Source organism: Scyliorhinus canicula, chromosome 3 (assembly GCF_902713615.1).
Source record: "Scyliorhinus canicula chromosome 3, sScyCan1.1, whole genome shotgun sequence".
NCBI lineage: Eukaryota > Metazoa > Chordata > Chondrichthyes > Carcharhiniformes > Scyliorhinidae > Scyliorhinus > Scyliorhinus canicula.
In genome coordinates, this window is record NC_052148.1 from 138,073,291 (window position 1) to 138,093,231 (window position 19,941).

The 19,941-nt window shown below is 47.3% G+C and overlaps 1 pseudogene; it reads left to right on the forward strand.

The window, feature by feature from the left end:
* The window catches only part of LOC119963641, a 61,655-nt pseudogene extending 41,938 nt beyond the window's left edge, over positions 1-19,717 (forward strand).
* Positions 19,718-19,941: the final 224 nt, after the last annotated feature.

The following is a 19,941-nucleotide window of genomic DNA, read 5'->3' on the forward strand; positions in this document are numbered from 1 at the left end:
AACCTGGGACCCTGGAGCTGTGAAGCAACAGTGTTACCCACTGTGCTACCCCGGATATATTTCAAAGACAGCAAGACTCTCCCAGTTCCTCCAGACACTCAGGGTGAACTGGTTTATATACTCCTACAGTTATTACCTAATCCTTCCCCAACTGGGGGCAGCTATGCTTAATTAGCAACTGATAGTGTGCATTTGATTGCAACATAAATTCAACATTCACATTGTGGTCTTTATCATCGACTCCAGATTCCATATGGCACCAGGTTAAGAATGGGGAAGGAAACCTCCTACCAATTAACGCCTACTGCCCTCTCACAGCTGATGAATCCCTGATGTGGAGATGCCGGCATTGGACTGGGGTGAGCACAGTAAGAAGTCTTACAACACCAGGTTAAAGTCCAACATGTTTGTTTCAAACACTAGCTTTCGGAGCACTGCTCCTTCCTCAGGTAAACTCCGAGGTTCACAACAGCATCTTTCCCTCTTCAGGTGCCCTAGTACCTGAAAATCGCAATATCAATATCCCAAACTATTGGAGGACCTCCGTTAATATTCAGAGCAACAAAGTATTATTGGTTGGGGTTTCTCCTCGGGAGTTGGCTCAGTCGGGCCAGCCTCTCCATTTGCTTGTTCTGGTACAAGTACCTCCTTGGCTGTTTGGTCCCCTCAATACTTTGATCAGTACTAACGGTGGACATGTCTGGGGTTGATGATACTACCGGCTCTTGTGGAGGCTCTTTTTTCATCAAATGGTCTAAATATTTTCTCAGGGTCTCTTCATGGGTTTTTACCTTAGAGTGAAGGTGTGGGCTTAAGTCGGGTGCTGTTTTCAAAAGCCGGTGCAGACTTGATGGGCTGAATGGCTTCCTTCTGCACTGTAAATGCTATGATTCTATGATACCTCATACGATACTGGTTCAGTCTTAGCCACAACAATCCCTGAGACCCAGCTGGGACCACTTCCAAAGTTCCTTACGGAAATTGGTTGGCTTACCTCAAATGTTCTCCACGCCTTTGATGAATCATGATTTTTCTTTTGAACATCTTGCCTAAACTCCACCTTTCCCGCCAAATATGAGAATATGAGGCTCAGTCTGGTGCCTCATTAACAGTTCTGCCGGGGCTATGCCTGTTGTTGAGTAAGGGAGTTGTTCTACATGTTAATAAGAATCGTACGATCTATGGATGCTGGCAAATGCTTCTTCATCCCAGATTTGAAAGTTTGTGCTCCTCATTCTGCCAAACGATTAGGCAATAAGTGGTGTGCTGTTTTGATGTTTGAATCTCAATACTAGTAAAAGCAGTGCCATTATCTGAAACCAGGACTTTGGGCACTCTATGAATGCAAAAACATTGATGTAATTTTTTGACTGTTGCGTAAGAGGTTGTGGACGTCATCTGGTACATGTCCATCCATTTTGAATGTGTGTTCACTAATAAAATGAACATTGATCCTTCGAAAACCACTTTTGCTGTTTCTTCAGTAAGGTATGAAAGGGCGCTAACAAGATGGTCAAATTTGGGATGAATCTTCCATAATAGAATACCATACCCAAGAAGTACTTTAGCTCAGTAATATTTTTGGAGGCAGGTGCTTCCCTTATAGCTTTTACTTTATCTTCCAAGGGGTGCAGCCCTTTTGCGTCGACTTTTTAACCCAAATAGATCACTTTGCTGGCCTGAAACATACATTTCTCTCTCCTTAAGCGCCCACCAGCATTCAAAACTTCTTTAATACCTCCTCTGATTTAGCTATGTGCTCCTCTCCTGCGGAACTAATACTTAGCACATCATCTAATTAAACTGCAACTCTGGTTAACGCCTGTAACAAATTTTCTATTGTACCTTGAAAAATAGCACATGCCCATGATACTCCAAATGGTAAACAGGTATATTCGTACAAGCTTCCATCTTTTACAACAAGGAATAAGGCTTTGCCATATAATATCTCGGTGTGGCTTCAGGGTCTATATATATCCTAATTGACGCCCCTTTATATTTTCTAGTTCTTCCTGGAACACCTCATGCGCCATTAAACTTGGTCCCGTACCAACATGACAATAAGCGAGAGCCAAGCTGACTGCTGTCCGTAAGCTAAAGGGCCATCGTGGTCTTGTTGCTTTTAAGCGGCTCCCACGTATAATTGGTTAGCCTGGCTGCATGTTTCCAGCCTCAACGGTTGGGCCCCATCTTGTAAGTAACAGTAATTTTGTTTCCACTATGGCAATCGCTGAATACCAGGTGTCCACTTCCATCTTAAAAGGATGTCCATTTACTTGTAATACCATGGTGATTGGGGCCACTTTGCCGATGCTAATGTGGTTCAATGCCAACACATTCCACTCAGTTGACTAGTACTCCCCGATCCTGTGGACCAATGCTGCCTTCTGTTCCCTTCCTGGGCTGGGCAGGCTCTGCTCGCCCTTACCTCTATTCCTGAAGTGATCTCTTCTACCACACCTAAAACACTCTACGCCCTGCACCGACCAGCTCTTCTCTAGGGTGTGATTTTCCCCACATCTGAAATGCTCATCGAAATTGTTTGTTTGAGCAAAACAGCGGGCTTTACCCAAGTTTTCTACATCAGTCATCATCCTTTGTTTGAACAGGTACCCTCGACCCCAGTGTTGCTGCAGCTCCTCACAGCCCCACTCCCCAACATGTGGACCTCACACCCACTCTTTGCAATTTTTGAGCACCTTTTTCTACACCTTCCATGGACAAGGCTATTTCCATACCCTTATTTAAGTCCAGAAATTTATTTTGGATAGTCATGTTATTTATCCCGCACACCAGTCTCTCCTTTAACATATCCTTCAGGGATGTTCCAAACTTGTAATATTCTGCCAGTTTTCTTAATCTGGTCACAATACTACAATGGATTCTCCTGTGTCCCCCGCCATCAAATTAAATTTGTACCTCTGAAGAATGATAGAGGTTTTTGGATGATAATGATTCCTAACCAACTCCATGAGTTTGTAAATAAATTTGAATCTGTCAGCTTCACATGTTTACAAAGGCGTAACAATTCCTGCCCCTCTCCGTGACCACATGCTGGGGAAACGGTGAGATCGCAGGAGGCCGTTATATAGGGGGTTGTTCCTGATAATTGTATAGAGATTGGCTTTACTTGGTGATTATTGGTTAATCACTGCTCTATGGCAGGATCCTGATTTCGCCAAGGGAGTGGGCTGGTTAGATCGCAAACCGATCTGCACCCAACCCGGTCCCTGCAACCTAATAGCCGTGTCACGCCCAGTCCCTGCAATCTAACAGCCGTGTCACGCCCAGTCCCTGCAATCTAACAGCCGTGTCACGCCCAGTCCCTGCAATCTAACAGCCGTGTCACGCCCAGTCCCTGCAATCTAACAGCCGTGTCACGCCCAGTCCCTGCAATCTAACAGCCGTGTCACGCCCGGTTCCTGCAATCTAACAGCCGTGTCACGCCCAGTCCCTGCAATCTAACAGCTGTGTCATACCCGGTTCCTGCAATCTAACAGCCGTGTCATACCCGGTTCCTGCAATCTAACAGCCGTGTCATGCCCAGTCCCTGCAATCTAACAGCCGTGTCATACCCGGTTCCTGCAATCTAACAGCCGTGTTAAACCCAGTCCCTGCAATCTAACAGCCATGTCACGCCTGGTTCCTGCAATCTAACAGCCGTGTCACGCCTGGTTCCTGCAATCTAACAGCCGTGTCATACCCGGTTCCTGCAACCTAACAGCCGTGTCACACCCGGTTCCTGCAATCTACCAGCCGTGTCACGCCCAGTCCCTGCAATCTACCAGCCGTGTCACGCCCAGTCCTTGCAATCTAACAGCCATGTCATACCCAGTCCCTGCAATCGAACAGCCGTGTCATACCCGGTCCCTGCAATCTAACAGCCGTGTCATACCCAGTCCCTGCAATCTAACAGCCGTGTCACACCCGGTCCCTGCAATCTAACAGCCGTGTCATACACGGTTCCTGCAATCTAACAGCCGTGTCATGCCCGGTTCCTGCAATCTAACAGCCGTGTCATACCTGGTCCCTGCAATCTAACAGCCGTGTCACGCCCGGTCCCTGCAATCTAACAGCCGTGTCACGCCCGGTCCCTGCAATCTAACAGCCGTGTCAAACCCGGTTCCTGCAATCTAACAGCCGTGTCACGCCCAGTCCCTGCAATCTAACAGCCGTGTCACGCCCAGTCCCTGCAATCTAACAGCCGTGTTAAACCCGGTTCCTGCAATCTAATAGCCGTGTCACGCCCGGTCCCTGCAATCTAACAGCCGTGTCATACCCAGTCCCTGCAATTTAACAGCCGTGTCACGCCCAGTCCCTGCAATCTAACAGCCATGTCATACCTGGTTCCTGCAATCTAACAGCCGTGTCACGCCCGGTTCCTGCAATCTACCAGCCATGTCACGCCCAGTCCCTGCAATCTACCAGCCGTGTCACGCCCAGTCCCTGCAATCTAACAGCCGTGTCATACCCAGTCCCTGCAATCTAACAGCCGTGTCACGCCCAGTCCCTGCAATCTACCAGCCGTGTCACGCCCAGTCCCTGCAATCTAACAGCCGTGTCATACCCAGTCCCTGCAATCTAACAGCCGTGTCACGCCCAGTCCCTGCAATCTACCAGCCGTGTCACGCCCAGTCCCTGCAATCTACCAGCCGTGTCACGCCCAGTCCCTGCAATCTAACAGCCGTGTCATACCCAGTCCCTGCAATCTAACAGCCGTGTCATACCCGGTCCCTGCAATCTAACAGCCGTGTCATACCCAGTCCCTGCAATCTAACAGCCGTGTCATACCCGGTCCCTGCAATCTAACAGCCGTGTCATACCCAGTCCCTGCAATCTAACAGCCGTGTCATACCCAGTCCCTGCAATCTAACAGCCGTGTCATACCCGGTCCCTGCAATCTAACAGCCGTGTCATACCCGGTCCCTGCAATCTAACAGCCGTGTCATACCCAGTCCCTGCAATCTAACAGCCGTGTCATACCCAGTCCCTGCAATCTAACAGCCGTGTCATACCCGGTCCCTGCAATCTAACAGCCGTGTCATACCTGGTCCCTGCAATCTAACAGCCGTGTCATACCTGGTCCCTGCAATCTAACAGCCGTGTCACGCCCGGTCCCTGCAATCTAACAGCCGTGTCATACCCGGTCCCTGCAATCTAACAGCCGTGTCATACCTGGTCCCTGCAATCTAACAGCCGTGTCACGCCCGGTCCCTGCAATCTAACAGCCGTGTCACGCCCGGTTCCTGCAATCTAACAGCCGTGTTAAACCCGGTTCCTGCAATCTAACAGCCGTGTCACGCCCAGTCCCTGCAATCTAACAGCCATGTCATACCTGGTTCCTGCAATCTAACAGCCGTGTCATACCCAGTCCCTGCAATTTAACAGCCGTGTCACGCCCAGTCCCTGCAATCTAACAGCCGTGTCACGCCCAGTCCCTGCAATCTAACAGCCGTGTCATACCCAGTCCCTGCAATCTAACAGCCGTGTCATACCCAGTCCCTGCAATCTAACAGCCATGTCATACCCGGTTCCTGCAATCTAACAGCCGTGTCACGCCCAGTTCCTGCAATCTAACAGCCATGTCATACCCGGTTCCTGCAATCTAACAGCCGTGTCACGCCCAGTCCCTGCAATCTAACAGCTGTGTCACGCCCGGTCCCTGCAATCTAACAGCCATGTCCCACTCTCACTCAACCGCGACACGGCCGTAAAATCGCACCAAATAGATTGTATCTGGCGTGAAAGTCAAACTTCAGCCAGCTCGGCTTAAGTTTAAAATTGAATAAATCTGAGGCAAACAACCTCATTATAATATTTAAATGATGAAGTCGCCCTTTCGGAGGAGGCTAGTTTCATGCCCTGCGCTATGGCCTCCATTAAAAAAGGAAGTGGGTAGGTTTGATTTGAACTGTATGCAGAAAGAGGCGTTTAACATTTTAACATCCAGCCAGCCCACACCCACCGTCTTTGGAGGTTGGAATGTGCAGAATCAGTTATAGCTGCTATCCCAAATCAAACTGCCATTCTTTCCTATCCTTACCAAAAGAATCATTCATGGGGTCATTGCTCCAAGAAAGTGGAACATTATAAGTTTGCAACTTCAATTACTGAGACGTAATTTATAATGCTGGGACAACCATTTGGAAATTCATGGCCAACATTTTGCACATAAAAAGGTTAGAAAATGGACTGCAGTATTTCCCTACCTCTAACTGAACATTTTACTGAAGTGCACTCCTCAGATAGCTGCCTCCTATTCCTGTGCACCATTCCAGTGCACCATTCCCCCCCGCCCAAACCCTCACAGCCCCCACCCTCCACATCCAGCTGGAAACTAACATGTATAGACTTTGCGAAACATTCAATAACAGCCAATTTATCTTACTTTAAATAAAATATTCAATGCGCTCTTCACCCTTACCAGTAGAGAGATTGTTTCACTTACAGATAGAGTCATTACGTTCAGCTCAGGAAAGCAAGATTCCTCCTGGGGTTTCCAGCTCTTTTTTGGATGATGAAAGTGTCGTTTGAAATATTGTTCATCCAATAAAGACCACAGTGTATTACTTCTTGGCCAGTTAGCATTTTTGTACAAAATGATGGAGTCGTCATAATTAATAATACAGAATAAATTGCCAACCTCAGTGGGATAGAGTAATCCTTGCTTGCCCTGCAGGACTGAGATTAAGATTTCAAAACTTGCAATATGGTGCACTACATCGGTGAGAGATAATTATATTAATGTTAACTTCCTCCCTCAGGGAATGCTAAAAGGCACATTTCAGGGATGCTGCTCATAAGTCCATTTGTCAAATAATGTCCCAACCCTTCCAAACAGGAACATTTATAACTTATTGAGGAACGAGTAGCAAAAATGCCATTTGTGTGTTTGAAGAGTATAAAACCTGAAACTGCAAGATTAAAATATATATAAAGAGTTTAATCATTTGGAATCTGTAGCTCAGTATGAAAGCTGCATTATCTGTAAGTATAAAGGAACAACAAGAACAAAGAACAAAGAAAAGTACAGCACAGGAACAGACCCTTTGGCCCTCCAAGCCCGTGCCGACCATGCTGCCCGAGGAAATTACAATCTTCTACACTTCCTGGGTCCGTATCCTTCTATTCCCATCCTATTCATGTATTTGTCAAGATGCCCCTTAAATGTCACTATTGTCCCTGCTTCCACCACCTCCTCCAGCAGCGAGTTTCAGGCACCCACTACCCTCTGTGTAAAAAACTTGCCTCGTACATCTACTCTAAACCTTGCCCCTCGCACCTTAAACCTATGCCCCCTAGTAATTGACCCCTCTACCCTGGGGAAAAGCCTCTGACTATCCAAGCTACAGAAGAATGAACGGCTTGGGGCACTGCTCCACAATGTCGTTCCTTAAAAAAAACATGGGACTGGATTTTCCAGTCCTTCATGGCAGGGGGTTCTTCCGGTTCTGCCGAAGGTGATCACCCACAACAGGGCACCCACATAAAACACCACAGACATCAGCAGGACTGATTAGTTAGTTTGCGGATGACACAAAAGTTGGCGGAGTTGCTGATAGTGTTGAGGATTGTCTGAGGATACAACAGGAGATGGATAGATTGGAGACTTGGGCACAGAAATGGCAGATGGAGTTTAATTCAGACACATGCGAGGTGATGCATTTTGGAGGATCAGATCTAGATACGAATTATACTCTAAATGGCAGAACCCTTAGGAACATTAACATATAGAAGAATCTGGGCGTGCAGGTCCACAGTTCCCTAAAAGTTGCAACACAGATGGCCAAGGTGATTAAGAAGGGAAATGGCATTCTTGCCTTCATCAGCTGGGGCAGCATCCCTGAAATATGTCTTTTAGCATTCCCTGAGGGATCTCTGGGGCATTGAGTACAGGAGTTGGGAAATCATGTTGCAGCTGCGTAAAACCTTGGTTAGGCCGCATTTGGAGTATTACGTGCTGTTCTGGTCACCACGTTATCAGCACAGTGGTTAGCATTGTTGCTTCACAGCTCCAGTGACCCGGGTTCGATTCCCAGCTTGGGCCACTGTGTGGAGTCTACACGTCCTCCCCGTTTCTGTGTGGGTTTCCTCCAGGTGCTCTGGTTTTCTCCCACAAGTCCCAAAAGATGTACTTGTTAGGTGAATTGGACATTCTGAATTCCCCCTCTGTGTACCCGAACAAGCAACGGAGTGTGGCGACTAGGGGATTTTCACAGTAACTTCATTGCAGCGTTAATGTAAACCTACTGACATGAATAAAGACTATTATTATTATCACAAGGACGTGGAAGCTTTGGAGAGAGTGCAAAGAAGGCTCACCAGGATGTTGTCTGGTCTCGAGGGTGTTGGCTATGAGGAGAGGTTGATTAAACTAGGATTGTTTTCACTGGAAAGACAGAGGCTGAGGGGAGACCTGATAGAGGTCTACAAAATTATGAGAGGTATAGAAAGGGTGGGTAGTCAGAGGCTGGAATTGTCAATTACAAGGGGGCCAGGTTCAAGATATAAGGGGGGAAGTTTAAGGGAGATGTGCGGGGTAGATTTTGCACGCAGAGAGTGGTGGGTGCCTGGAACGCGCTGCCAGAGGATGTGGTGGAAGCAGACACATTATCAACATTTAAGAGGCATCAGGATGGCTACATGAATTGGGAGGAAATGGAGGGATGTGGATCAAGTAAGGCAGAAGGTTTATTTTAGTTCTGTCATCATGATCAGCACAGGCTTTGAGGGCAGAACGGTCTGTTCCTGTGCTGTACTTTTCATTGTTCTTTGTTCTTTGACTGGAAGATTCCACTGGCGGCCAATGGGCAGTCTCCTCTGTCACCAGAAAACAGGCCGGGGGTGAGGGGGGCTAGAAAATCCCTCCCTCGATGCTTGTTCTCTTCTACCAGATCACTTTTGTGGAGATTCAGCATTTCCATTTCCTGCACCTTCCTGGAAGTTGTCAGATAATGAATGTGACTGGGGTGCCCACATGTCTTCCAGTGCTGCTTCTATAATGTTGATGGGAACCAGCATTTCAGACAACGTAGAAGCTAACATCCATTCAGAGCTGCTAAGAGCAGAAAATCTGATTATTGGTTCATGCGATGTCAGGTACCTCTCGGCTAATTCAAAGTATTGACTTTAATCACAATCAATGAAGCTGCTCTCTGATGCAAAGCAGATGCCCTTATAACCTACATGGTGGGCTTGATGGAGAAGCAGGACGCCAACAAGGTCTCTGTAAAGTCCAAATTACTGTAGAATTACATTATGAATAATTTTACAATAACAAGAACTGCCTCCAGTCTTTTCCTGTCATATTGATTATCTATTTCATTCTATGACAATAGCCTGGACTTTACAGTATAAATAATGGGTTAGGCTATCAGAAGACTGGACAGAAGTGGGAGACTTTTTGATTCTCCGATTGCCGACGGTGAAATCGCATTTGACAATTGGATGGAGAATCCGCTTTGATGCTGCGCCCCCTCAAAAACGGCGTCATCGCTGAGTGTGCTGCACACAATTGGGACGGCCTCAGGACGTCACCTGAGGCCCTCACCCAATGCCCCGCCTCCGATGGGCCGACTTCCCGACGGCATGGGGTGCGTGTGCTCGCAGTTTTCGGGGACCTCACGTGGCGGCTGCGGACTGTGTCCAGCACTGCCACAGTTGGCGGGGGGGGCCGTTCGGCTGGTCGAGGGGGCTTTGGCAGGGGTGGGGGGACTGGTGGGGAGTGGTCCAGGGTGGCAAGGGGGGGTCACGGGGGGCACTATCTGGTAGGCTGTGTCTGCGTGCGGCTGGCGCCATGTTGTATGGCGCGACCGCTGTCGGTTGCTGCCATGTGCATGCACAGCCATGGACCCAGCAATTCTCCGTCCGACAGCGGAGAATCCAGCCCCAGATTTGACTATCTATAAACGAAAAATCAACTGATCAAAAAATTGTGTATGATTCATGCAGTCCGTCGGATCCCATGTCAGGATATTCAGGTTATTGAGCCATAGAGACTTTACAGCTTGGAAAGAGGCCTTTGTGTCCATGCCGGCCATCAAACACCTATTTACTCTCATCCCATTTTCCTTCACTTGCTCCGTAGCCTTGTATGCTATGGCATTTCAAGTACTCATCCAAATACTTATTAAATGTTGTGAGTGTTCCCGCCTCTATCACCCTTTCAGGCAATGAGTTCCAGATTCCCAACACCCTCTGGGTGAAAATATTTTTCCTCAAATCCCCTCTATTTATTATTGACCCCTCTCTTAATGGGAATAGTTCCTTCCTATCCACCCTATCTATGTCCATCATTATTTTATACACCTCAATCAGTTCCCCCCTCAGCCTTCTCTGCTCCCAAGAAAACAAGCTTGGCCGATCCAGTCTCTCTTGGTAGCTGAAACGCTCCAGAACAGGCCACATCCTGATGAATCTCTTCTTCACCCTCTCCAGTGCAATCATTCTGTTCCTATAGTGTGCTGACCAGAACTGCCACACAGTATTGTAGCTGAGGCTGAACCAGCATTTTATACAGCTCCAACATAAGCTGCCTGCTCTCACATTCCATCCATCGGTTAATAAAGGCAAGTATCCCATATGACTTCTTATCTAACAGTCCTGCTATCTTCCGAGATCTATGGGTATGCACTCTTAGGTCTCTCTGATCCTCTGTACTTCCTTGGGTCCTACCATTCATTGTGCATTCCATTGTTAGCTACGCAAGGTTTCCTCTCCATTCCCGTGCTCGGACCTACCTCAATATTGGGAAATTCCATCGAGAGTGGCAATCCACCAGAGTTTGCCAGCCTGAGTAAGTTATGGGCCAAACTTGCCTCCACCATCAGGCACCCCTAAAATGATGGTGGTTGCTTGCTTGAAATATTAGTCACACTTGATTCATAGAACATAGAACATAGAACAGTACAGCACAGAACAGGCCCTTCAGCCCTCAATGTTGTGCCGAGCCATGATCACCCTACTCAAACCCACGTATCCACCCTATACCCGTAACCCAACAACCCCCCCCTTAACCTTACTTTTATTAGGACACTACGGGCAATTTAGCATGGCCAATCCACCTAACCCGCACATCTTTGGACACATTCCTTTAACTTCCTCCACTGCTCATCCCGCCTCTCTCCTGCCCATGTTATGAGGGTTAATATCTAAGCCCTTGGGTTTATCTAAACCCAGCCAGCTGGTAGGAAAATTGCAAGTATTAATTATCACACTAATAATTTCAAAACATGTCACCCGATGGATTATTTTCAATTTTTTAATGATGTTTTAGTCATCCTGTGTTCTGAGGCATATTTCCTTTTCAAAAACCATTGTATTATTTTTCTTGTCTGCTAAATAATAGAATGACACACCTGAAAGTTGACAATTTGTAAGTGCTTTTGTTCCAGCTTTACTGCTTTTCACTCAACATTGAGCATTTATTGAAGAAAGCTTCATAAGTCCAAAGGAAACTTCACATTGTTACTTTTGTGCATACATATTTTTTAAGAATTTCAAAAGATTTTTGGTTTGCTTGCATGTCACTTAACATGATAGTAGTTGAGATCTGTTGCCTATGGTTTTCTAATTTTGGATGAAGCTTTCTGAGCAACAGCACATCGATAAGGGTACAATGGGACATTTGAGTTTGTCTACGATGAGATAGCTACATTATCAATGACAGCCATCAAGTTATAATGCCCACTTAGCATGTCTGGTTATGACTGGAGACTTAAAACAACTTTTGCCATTTGAGAAATGTGATCAGCCCATGTTCAAGTCACTATAAATGTCACATAAGATGAAGTCATCTTCTGCAGTACACTGAGCATGTACTTGGTAAGGAAAATGTATAGTTACCTGCTCGTCTGTTGCCTGTAAATGCTACCTTAACATTAAAATAGACGTGTGCATTCTGTTACTTTAATTTATTGGGGACCCAGATCAGAGACTAAAAATATTATCAGCGGTTAAGAATGTTTTTGAACTATTACCTTTGCACTGGAGGAAAATTATTTTGAATGTCATCAATGTAAACTTGAAGCTGTGTTCTTTGCTTTCTGAATAAGGATGGCTTCGGAGTGTAGTGTCTCACAAAGAACATCAAGCTAAGTTTTGAACAAAGCTAATTTATTTACACTACAATTAAATAGATTTGACTTGCTTGCTAAGATATAAAAGATTGCAGATTCACGAAAACTATGATTCAAATTACAGAGCCCCTGATAACACGACTATTCTCTACCTCGCTTAACCACCTTCTCCCCAAATCATGAGAATCACGTGTATAAGCTTGATAGCCATCTAGTGGTTGGATGCAGTTACAGTATATTGTTAATCCTTCATTATTCTCACATATTATTCTCTCAGAAGCAATATTCAAAAAGGTAGCACTGTCACTAATGTGTCAGCTTGGCGCAGTGGTAGTTGTGCCTCGGAGTCAGCAGATTGTAGGTTAAAAATTTATTGCTAGACTTATCCACATAATCCAGGATGTCTCTGCAGTGAGGGAATGCTGTATGACTGGAAATGTTGTCTTTCAACTTATATTTCAAACCTAGGCCAGTGTGTCCATTTAGATAGATGTTAAAGCTTGAAAGCACTTGTTCAAAGAACAGCAGAGTGTTCTCCTCAGGTTCAAATTCCCATGGTGACACTCCCAATTTCTTGTCCTCACTGAGGTGGCAACCTCACAGAAACAGTAAGTTAGAGTGGGAGATCGGGGGAACCAAGATAGAAATTCTGTTGGTGTTCTGAACAACATTTATCACAAAATCACACCCACCAAAATAGATTAACTGGTCATTCATTTTCAATCGTGGAACACATTGGCTGCTGCTTTGCCTATGAAACAATGATTGGTTAGACTTCAGAAGTAGTCCACTGGCTACTGTGTTCAGGATTTTTAATCGATTCCAGGAATTAACAATTAATCTCCCAAACACTGCATCTCAGGAAAAAAAAAATCATAAGGATATTAGAACTTTTTTTGTTCATTGTCTTCAAACATTATTAGAGATGGAGGAAAAACAGAAGGAAAGAATGGAGGAATAACCCATTTGGTGGCAAAGAGTTGTTCCACCTTGCTGGATTAAGTGTGCCCTGAGGACAAGCACATTGAGCGACCGATGCCACGAGCATTGGAGAGGGTAATTGGAGTCACAAGGTCAAATAATGATGCCTCCAGGAGGACATCCAAACAGATAATATTACCTTTGGCTTGTCTCGAAGGGCAATATGTGAACTTAACACCATTCCTTCTTTGCTTAAAACACTGAGGTGGACAAATCCGCGAGGCAGTCATATACAAATTTGAGTTCAGTGTGACCTGATCTCAACAACAGCACTTAAAACCAATTCAAACAGGAAGGCAGCTTTTAGTCAAGTTACAGAAAGCCAACGTATGGGTGAGATTTCCAAAAATAGGATGTGCAAGAAGACAACAAGGATAACATTTGTCGAGAAAATGGGGAGATGATGGCATAGTGGTAATGTTGATGCTTAATAATATAGAGGCCCAGGCTAATGTCATGAGGATATGATTCACATATCCCACCATGGCAGCTGGTGTAATTTGAATTCAATGAATTAATTGAAAGCTAATCACAGTAATGGTGCCCTAAAACTATTATAAATTTTGGGAAAAAAAACATCTTCTTCAGGGAAGGAAATCTGCCGTTCTTACCCTCTCTGGCCTACATGTGACTACAGGTCCACAGCAATATGGTTGATTCTTAATTACCCTCTTAAATGGCCGAGCAAGCCGTTCAGTCCAAGGGCAACTCAGGATGGGCAAGGAATTCTGGCCTTGCCAGCGACAACCATGTCCCACTAAGATGAATTAAAAATAATGAAAAGTCAAAACCCTGCGAGTGTAACTGTACTGCAGGTTCAGAAAAATATATTACAGCTGTGAAAGTAAAATACTATTTCCAGTGCTTTTTGATTTCCCATGTTTTAAAGCAGGGATTTCCAAACTGTGGGTTGTGACCGCCGGTGGGTCATGGGCTGGTGGCGGGAGAGTCCAGAAGCGATCGGTCATGGTGGTCCTGATCGTGGGGAAGCGCCCAATGGCCATCACGGCTGACTTTTAAGAATGTCGGCTGCGACTTCTGGCTGCAGCAACAGTATGGCTCTGAATAGTGGGGATGAGGAGTTAATATGGAACCCTCACCCCTCCGACCCCCCCCCCCATCTGAGGGGAAAATCGTAAACTGATGCGGGGAATTACATTCTGAAAGGATGCAGGATACTGGAAGACTGCTGTCAGGAATGTGGAACAGTCCTTCTTCAGGGCATAAAACAGAAAACTACTGCATCACCTGTCAGGAGTTGGATTCTGACATTGTTGCTAATTGTGTTTGTACTTAATTTGCTCTGTTTAATCACCTTGCTCTAGAGTCGTCAGGTATCTTTATGATACCACCACGAGGTTCAAGTTAAAGTGTTGGTCAATAACTCAATACACCAGTTAGTAAGTTTCAAATCAAAACACATTTGTTAAATACACAGTCAATCGCTACTCATGAATAAAACATTACTTACTAGACTATCAAAGATGGCGCCGGAGCGAGGTGACTCTGTGCAAGCTCTCCCCAACAGATCCATTTTTAACTTAACTTATACTCGTTCTAACCTTTTAAAAATTAATTCTAAAGCTAACATTATTACTAACCTCTCTCTTTTATCTTCTCTTGCAGGCTTGAAGATCCTCCGAGGCCCTTGGAGACCTTTTGACCTGACCCGACCTGACCTCCGTGACCTGGAAGAAGATCGGGCCCACACCGAAGTGAAGCACCGACCTCGATTTGGTTCCGCCCCGGGCCTCGGAGCCTAACTACCGACGCCAGCCCCCGGATCGCCCGGCCTAGTCCGCGGAGCTCCCGACCCGACCCCCGATGGCAAGACCCGGCCTAACGCAACCCCGAGAGACCCACCCAGCGACCCAACCCGGAGAGGCCCGCCCAGGAACCCGATCTACCTGGTGATGGAAGAAAGAAAAATCCACATGGAGGCCCCCACCGTGCCGACTTCAAGATCCACCCACAGGAGCACCCAGGGAGGGAACAGACCATGGGACCTAGCCCAACCTGCCCCAGGAAGCCCCCGCCCATGACCCAGGACCCCAGAAACAACGGAGAATGCAAGCGAGGACCTGAACACGCTGCAAGGTATTCCCCCGCCCGCAGAACGTCGGGACCCATCCGGATCGCAAACGCGCACCCTCCCAGCAACCCCTCTACCTCAACCAGCGCCTGGGACCCTGCCAGACTCGACCCTGGAAACGTAAACAGCGCCCTGGACCCCGCTAGCACCCTGGACCCCGCCAGACACAACCACCTACCTTCCACAAGGGCTGACGTCTCCCATCGGATCCCAGGATCATCCAGCAGCAGCCGCCAACCGAGGAAGTGAGGGAAACGCAGCGGTGTGCAGGTTAGACTGAAGCAACGTCGTTTCAAGACCCCTGTCCCCAGCATACTCCTGGCAAACATCCAAGCGATTGAAAACAAGCTGGATGAACTAAACGCCTGACTTACCTCTCAGAGGGAAGTAAGAGACTGCTGTGTGCTCTGTTTCACAGAGCGATGGCTCACCCCCACCTCACCGGACTGTGCCATACAACCAGAAGGCTTCTCTATTCACCGGGCGGACCGCACGGCATCTTCAGGGAAAGCGAAGGGTGGAGGGGTTTGCCTCCTCATCAACTCCTCCTGGTGCTTGGATGTGGTGACGCTGGCGACCTACTGCTCCCCAGACCTGGAATACTTGACCGTAAAGTGCCGCCCATACTATCTTCCACGTGAGTTCACTTCAGCCATTATCACAGTGGTCTACATCCCACCCCAGGCAGGAGTGAGGAAGGCGCTGCATGAACTGTACACAGTCATAAACAACTATGAAACAGAACACCCGGAGGCCTTGTTCATTGTGGCCGGAGACTTCAACAAAGCCAACCTCAAGAGTGTACTGCCAAAATTCCACCAGCACATCTGTCCCACCAGGGGCGACAACACTCTTGACCACTGCTACTCAAAAATCAAGGACGCCTACCGTTCCATCCCCCGACCACACTTTGGAAAATCAGACCACAAGACTGTGCTCCTTCCCCCAACTTATAAGCAGAAACTCAAGCGGGAGAATTCAGCTAAGAAGGTTGTGCAGTGCTGGTCCGAGGAGACAGAAGCGCTCTTACGTGACTGCTTAGAGACAGTGGACTGGTCCATATTTAAGAACTCAGCGACTAACTTAAATGAGTATGCCACCACCGTCACAGACTTCATCAGCAAATGTGTGGATGACTGCGTGCCAAAGAAAGCAGTACGTACGTTCCCCAACCGGAAACCATGGCTCAACCGTAAGATTGACTCCCTACTGAAGGACAGATCTGAGGCGTTCAAGGCAGATGACCCTGACCTATACAAGAAAGCCAGGTACGACCTCCGCAAAGCCAGCCGAGATGCCAAGAGAGAATATCAAACTAAGCTAGAGTCACAGACAGACTCTCGGCATTTGTGGCAAGGACTAAACAACATAACGGGCTACAAAGCGAAGCCGAGCAGTATAACTGGCAGCAGCGCACCCCTCCCCGATGAACTTAATGCATTCTATGCTCGGTTTGAGCACGTAACCAACAATCCGCTGTCGAGTGCCCCAGCAGCCCTTAATTCACCCATACCCACCATCACAGTTTCCGAAGTTAGATCGGCCTTCCTGAAAGTGAACCCACGGAAGGCGATGGGCCCGGACGGGATCCCTGGTCGTGCACTCAGAGCCTGCGCATACCAGCTGGCAGAGGTATTCACAGACATCTTTAACCTATCCCTACTCCACTCCGAGGTCCCCACCTGCTTCAAGAAGACCACCATCATACCGGCACCAAAGAAGAACCAGGCAACATGCCTCAATGACTACCGCCCGGTGGCCCTGACGTCAGTTGTAATGAAGTGCTTCGAGAGGCTGATCATGAAGTGCATCACCTCCATACTCCCGGAACGCCTTCACCCACTTCAATTTGCATACCGTCGCAACCGGTCCAAATCAGACGCCATTTCCCTGGCCCTACACTCATCCCTAGAGCATCTCGAAAACAAGGACTCCTACATCAGACTCCTATTTATTGACTACAGCTCCGCCTTCAACACCATAATCCCAGCCAAGCTCATATCAAAGCTCCAAAACCTAGGACTTGGCTCTCCACTCTGCAACTGGATCCTTGATTTTCTGACCAACAGACCACAATCAGTAAGAATGAACACCAACACCTCCTCCTAAAATGACTTGAGTACAGGAGCAAGGATGTCTTACTGCAGCTGTACAGGGCCTTGGTGAGTACTGGAGCATTGTATGAAATTTTTGTCTCCTTATCTATGAATGGAAAGACTTACCATGGAGGGAGTGCAGCAAAGGTTTACCAGACTGATTCCTGAGATGGCAGAATTGTCGTAGGAGAAGCTACTGAGTTGACAGGGCTTGTAGCCATTGGAGTTTAGAAGAATGAGAGGTGGTGCAATTGAAAAGCATAAAAATCTGCCAGGGCTGGACAGAGTGGATGCAGGGATGCGATTTTCTGACCAACAGACCACAATCAGTAAGAATGAACACCAACACCTCCTCCACAATAGTCCTCAATACCGGTGCCCCGCAAGGCTGTGTACTTAGCCCCCTACTCTACTCCCTGTACACACACAACTGCGTGGCAAAACTTGGTTCCAACTCCATCTACAAGTTTGCTGACAATACGACCATAGTGGGCCGGATCTCAAATAACGACGAGTCCGAATACAGGAGGGAGATAGAGAACCTAGTGGAGTGGTGCAGCGACAACAATCTCTCCCTCAATGCCAGCAAAACTAAAGAGCTGGTCATTGACTTCAGGAAGCAAAGTACTGTACACACCCCTGTCAGAATCAACGGGGCTGAGGTGGAGATGGTTAGCAGTTTCAAATTCCTAGGTGTGCAGATCACCAAAAATCTATCCTGGTCCACTCACGTTGACGCTATCACCAAGAAAGCACAACAGCGCCTATACTTCCTCAGGAAACTAAGGAAATTTGGCATGTCCACATTAACCCTTACCAACTTTTACAGATGCACTATAGAAAGCATCCTATCGGGCTGCATCACAGCCTGGTATGGCAACTGCTCGGCCCAGGACCGCAAGGAACTTCAGAGAATCGTGAATACCGCCCAGTCCATCACACGAACCTGCCTCCCATCCATGGACTCCATCTACACCTCCCGCTGCCGGTGGAAAGTGGGCAGCATAATCAAGGATCCCTCCCACCCGGCTTACTCACTTTTCCAACTTCTTCCATCGGGCAGGAGATGCAGAAGTCTGAGAACACGCACAAGCAGACTCAAAAACAGCTTCTTCCCCACTGTCACCAGACTCCTAAATGACCCTCTTATTGACTGACCTCATTAACACTACACCCTGTATGCTTCAACCGATGCCAATGCTTGTGTAGTTATATTGTATATCTTGTGTTGCCCTATTATGTATTCTCATGTATCTTCTTGTATTTTCTTGAATTTTGTTTAATTCCCTTTTCTTCCCATGTACTGAATGATCTGTTGAGCTGCTTGCAGAAAAATACATTTCACTGTACCTCGGTACACGTGACAATAAACAAATCCAATCCAATCCAATCCAGTCTCTAACACTAAAAGGCCTATACTTAGCTTTGGAAATGGCCCACCAGGTCAGGGGAACAAAGGTCTTTTGTTCGATTCTGAGTCTGCAGGCTTCAAGCTGGTATGGACTAGTAGCTAGGAGCGCCTATCTCATAGCGTGCGTTGACTGGACACTTACTTGGTTGGTGCAGCTGCTAGGCAGGTCTCTCGTTGTTGAGGGTCAGGGTCAAGAGTTGTTTCGAGCTGCTGAGAGACCCTGCCAAGAAGGACGAATTGAACTTGGGGGCTCTATTTTATAGCCCCCAGGGGTTTTGCCCCCTTTTGGGCGGACCCCGGACTTGGTTCTAATTGATTGGACTAAGTTCCAATCAATTGAATCGATTTCTCCAATACTGGAGCTGTTCCCTGATCGTTGGGCGGTTCCTATGTGTCCATTGGCCTTCCTTTGTCTTGGCTCCCACTGGCGCCGGGGAGTCTGGTTTGGTTGCAATTACTCTTAATGTTTCCAATTGTTCCCGGGGATTGCTCATTAATATGCAGATGGTTGCTGGTTTCAGTTCTGTCTGGGTTTCTGCAAGTCTTAATACACAGGAAACCTTGTACCTGCTTGTTTCCCTGTATCTGGCTGAATTTCCCTGCAATCTTAGCGGACCTCCATTTTGGAATCGGGAAGTGGCCAACCCAGTGGCTACAATATGGACAAGGATAATCTAGTTTTGAACCCACAAGTGGCCCTGTCTCAAGTGGGTGAGCGACAGCATATTTTCAATGGCCACAAGGAGCCGCTCCCATCCCCCTCCACTTCGGATCTTTCTGCCAACACCAGGGCTCTGCCCGCCCCTTTTCCAAAGCTCCCTGAGTCAGCCCCTCGCCATGCAAAGCATGATGTAGCCCCCCTACCTAGGCAATCTGCAGACCCTGCCCACAGTGAGGCCGAGCGTGCCATCTTGCAGAACGTGGCCTGGGCTAGCGATGAGTTGGAGAGAGCCTCATCCGTGCAGTGCAGCTCGCAGCTCTGCATCTTGATCAGGAACTGCGGTGACTCCCTGCATAGCCTGAAGCGACTGGCATAGTTGGACACGGTGGGAGGCGGAGGTTGAGGGTTTGGGGTTGTCTCTGGTAGTGACTCTGCCTCAATCACAGTGGACCTGCCCTGAATTCGATAGTGCAGTCCCATACCAGGTTTGCAGGAGGCACAGTTGGATTGGATTTGGTTTATTGTCACGTGTACACAAGGTACAGCGAAAAGTATTTTTCTGCAAGCAGCTCAATAAATCATTAAGTACATGGAAAGAAAAGAAAAGAAAATACATAATAGGG